Source organism: Athene noctua, unplaced genomic scaffold (genome assembly GCF_965140245.1).
Source record: "Athene noctua unplaced genomic scaffold, bAthNoc1.hap1.1 HAP1_HAP1_scaffold_235, whole genome shotgun sequence".
NCBI lineage: Eukaryota > Metazoa > Chordata > Aves > Strigiformes > Strigidae > Athene > Athene noctua.
Window position 1 is genome coordinate 59301 of NW_027437701.1, and position 4281 is coordinate 63581.

The window sequence follows — 4281 nt, forward strand, 5'->3', positions numbered from 1 at the left end:
CACCAGGGCTTGCTGCTTGTCCTCTGTAGCACTGAGCACAGTCCCACGTCAGGGCTCCTCTGAAATTAGGTGCAGGAACCTTTGGGGGGTTTTTGGATGCCAAGGTGAAAATTCATGTGAAAAGACTTCACAAGCCTTGCCAACTGTAATACTTTGGAAAATACCACGCACCTCCTGCTCGAGAGCTCCTCCTCTTTTCAAAGGCTGGCATCGGTCCTGCTCCTCCTCCTTCAGAGGCTCCCTCTTCAGGAAACAGGCACTACCCGGCCTGCTTTCCTGCTGACTCTTTGTCATCCCATAGTCAAACGAGGCATCGATCATACTCTGTCCTTACAGACTGAAACATTTAGAAACACAAGAGCAAAACTAATGATGAATATAAAAACCCAGGAAAAAGAATAACAAATCAAGAGAAAAAATAATTCTAAAAATAGCCATTCAAAGAAGTATAAAAATAGGTATAAAATAATTCCAAATATACCATTATAAATATAGAAAAATAGAATTATAAAAATACCATGATAAAAATAATTACAAAAATAATTTCAAAGAAGGTGCAGGAACGTCTGGGGGTTTTTTGGATGCCAAGATGAGAATTCATGTGAGAAGACTTCCCAAGCCTTGCCAAGTGTATGTAATACTTTGGAAAATACCACGCACCTCCTGCTCGAGAGCTCCTCCTCTTTTCAAAGTGTCTGATCACTCCTGCTCCTCATTCTTCAGATTCTCGCTCTTCAGGAAACAGGGACTACCTCAGGGCCTGCCTTCCTGCTGCCACTTTGTCATCCAAAGTCAAACGTGGCATTGATCCTAGTTCTTTCTTACAGACTGAAACAAAGAAGTTAGAAACACCAGAGCAAAGCTAATGATAAAAAGAATAAAAAAACCCCTATCACAACCATAAAAAATAAAGAGCAAAAATTCAAATAGCCATTCAAATCGTTGTAAAAATAATGACAAGATATGCAAAACAGAATACAAAAATATTAAAATATCATTTTAAAAACAGAAAAAGATAATTATCAAAATTTAAAAACATCTTTTAAAAAGTAATTCTAAACTAGGTTTACAGGACAGTTTACTTCTAAACAGGAACGTTTGGGGATTTTTGGATGCCAAGATGAAAATTCATGTGAAAATAGTTCATTCCCCCAAAAAGAGAGAAAAGTCACTTTCTTCAAACTTTGCAGTTTGCTCTCAAGAGCACCTTCTTGCTGCATCCGTCACTTACCTGCTTTCCTCTTCCTGGCAACGATTCCTCTTAACCAGAACATTCATGCCTCTGTCCCTCCACACGATGCAGGGCAGTCGTGACTTTCTGTGGCCCTCCCTTCCCTTTGCCAGGCTTCCAGTGAAGGTTTTTCAAGCTAAACCGAGGATCGCCTCAGCCCGCGCCTGGCTACACGTGTGCACCACGTTAATGCTTGTGAGCGTCTGCTCTGAAACGGGCCGAGAAAAATACAGTAAAATCCTGTTAGCGCTTGGAACCTTTGTGATGGCTGTCCTCGAAGGTGGCTTTAGAGCTGAAAGAGTGCGGACCTTTCCGGCAAATAACGGTCTCCTTGGGAGGGAAGGGAAATAGGGAAGGGAAAGGTGCTTCAGCTGCAAGAGACCTCACTTCCCTTTGCTCCAAGCAGACGGGACACAAGTCCTGCACTTCTCCAGGTTTACAGGGCTGCTGCAGGAAATACTCTCCTGTAATTCCTGCCAGTGTCACGGAAAGAACTCTGCAGCTGCCCCATTTGCACCTCCCTGTCTGGATTCACAAAGAAATCATGTGGTAATTCCTAAGAGCTATGAAGAGGAATCAGAAAATCACACCGAAGAAACTAACAATCACAGCACAACCACACAGTCACAGAAAGAAGGAAAGAGGGGCTCAGCTCTTGGAAGTTGTTCCGACACATCATGCTTGTATACTAATCCTCTGTCTGAGAGATCAACAGCAGAGTAAATTCTCTTCCCACCACCTGACTATGAGAGGACCCAAACTATTCTACTTTATCAGGTAACGTCTAACCAGTTCCTTCCAAGGCATCATCCTGAGGAAGAAAAGAACAAGAACAAGATTTCAGGCACGGGATATGATTAGAGGGAAGGAAGATTTCTTGAAATGAAAAGAGAAGAAAAAAAGAAGCCTGGAACAAAACCCTTGAGAGAGCTTCTAAAGAACAGGGAGCATGTCAAAGGCAGATGAAACATGGAACCAGAAACCAGACTATTGTTTCTTCTCTGAGACTACAACAAACTACCACTAGACAGATTATTTAAAGGTGAAAAAAGTGCTTTTTCCACATTGCAAATAAATAGTTAGCAAGGTAAATGCCTCAGTGCGTGCGTCTCTTTCTATTTATTGCATGATTTTTTCACAAGTCTTTGTCTCATACCAGTAAAGAATTAAAGCAGTGGCCCAACGTGCCTTCTGAACCAAAACCTTGCATTCCAGCACGTCCAAGTTCCTCGCACAAGCACTGTGAAAGCGGTGAACTAAACAGCTACTTACGCTAGAGTCAGGATAAGCTACTGATATGACAAGTTCTGGCAACAGGAAAATGTCCCCTACCTTTCTTCCCCATCTGTGAACACGCTACGCCTGGTAGAAGCCAGCCCTGCTGTGAGCAGGAGCTTGGGATCATTTTCAAAGCACGTTAACCTGTGCACATTGAGATTGGTTGTATCCTGCAGGGGAGGCGGGCTGGAAACTTAGAAAAAGGAAAAAAAAAACCAACAAAACAACACTAAACCCCAAAGTTAAAAAAGGCATTGTAAGAAGGGAAGCAAAGCTTGAAAGGCCACCCTCGGCACATGGCGCTGCCACGTTTCCAAACGTGACTCACAAGGCAGGTTTTAGCTGATCGAGTAGATAGGGTTGCAAGTCCTGGCTCCTGACAGGCTGTCTTCTTCCTAACAGCCTCTGGAGATTCCTCCCTGATATGTCCTAGACTGTCACAAGTGCTGCTGCAGTGCCCTGAGATCCCAGGTACAGCCCAAGAATTCTCCAAGAGGCCACAGGAAATATATTTTACATTCAAGAGACACCTCATCTCCAGCATGCACCCAGATTTGACTGGCATCTCTTGCTCTCTTCTCTGCTTTGGTTTTGGCGATCACATTGCAGGCAGCTGCCCCTGACACCTCCAAAGGAAACACCCGATATATTGGGTTCAGCACCATCCCACGCTTCCTTCCAGGCACATTCTGGTGTCTTTTCACGGGGATTTCACAAGCCTTAACCCTGGTTAGGAACCCCAGACTCCGGCAAGGAAGATACCCAGGTGTTTTTCTCTCTGATAATTCCTTCTCCTCTCTGGGATGTGACGAGGATTTCTCACAGACATGCCCCAGACTCTCCTGCATCCTGCTGCAGGGATATCAGATCCAAGGTAGCACCCTCAGACTCTTCCAGGAATGCCACATGAGATATTTTTTACCTTCTGAGAATTCCTCCCACCTCCACAATCCAACCATGATTGCTCCCAGCCACGTCCTGGAGTCTTTAGAACTCTGCTTTAGGGAGGCCTAATCCCGGGTAGCAGCCCCAGACTCGTCCAAAGAAGATAGCCAGACACATTTTCTCCCTGATTAATTGTATTTTCTCTGGGATCTGACCAATTTTCCTCACTGATATATCCCAGACAGTCCTAGGTGCTGCTGCAGTGCCCTGAGATCCCAGGTAGCAGCCCCAGACTCCTACAAGGAATATTCCCAGAATTTTTTTTCTACCTGATAACACAGGCTCTTCTCAGAGATCTGACCAGGATTCCTCCCAGATATGTCACACACTGACCTGACGCTGACAGAGGGCCCTGAGATCCCAGGTACAGCCCAAGTGCTCTCCCAAAATTCCACCTGAAATATTTTTTACCTTCTGGCAAACCGCATCTCTAGCATCCTCCCAGATCTTCTGACAGACATCTCCTGCTGTCTTCTCTCCTTTGATTTAGGGCCATCACAACGCAGGCAGCAGCCCCAGAAACCTCCAAAGGGAGACACCCGAGATGAATTTTCTCCTGTAACGAAAGATGTTAGCTTCAGCATCATCCCAATCTTCTAACCAGGCACATCAAGGAGACTTTTCAGCAGGGATTTCACAAGCCTAATCCTGGGTAGCAGCCCCAGAATCCTCCAAGGAAGATGCCCAGAACTATTTTCTCACTGAATAATGGTTTCTTATCTGGGATCTGACCAAGACTCCTCCCAGACATGTCCCAGACTTTTCTAAATGCTGCTGCAGTGCCCTGAGACCCCAGGTAGCAGACCCAGACTCCTCCAAGGAAGATA

At 45.0% G+C, this 4281-nt stretch overlaps 1 long non-coding RNA gene across 1 annotated transcript; it reads right to left on the reverse strand.

The window, feature by feature from the left end:
• Positions 1-315: 315 nt before the first annotated feature.
• LOC141955431 (uncharacterized) lies at positions 316-3941 on the reverse strand. The gene is made up of 3 exons (XR_012632549.1): positions 3866-3941; positions 661-828; positions 316-337 (listed from the first exon to the last, which is right to left on the reverse strand). It is a non-coding gene; the product is annotated as an uncharacterized LOC141955431 (long non-coding RNA).
• Between the last annotated feature and the right edge of the window lie 340 nt (positions 3942-4281).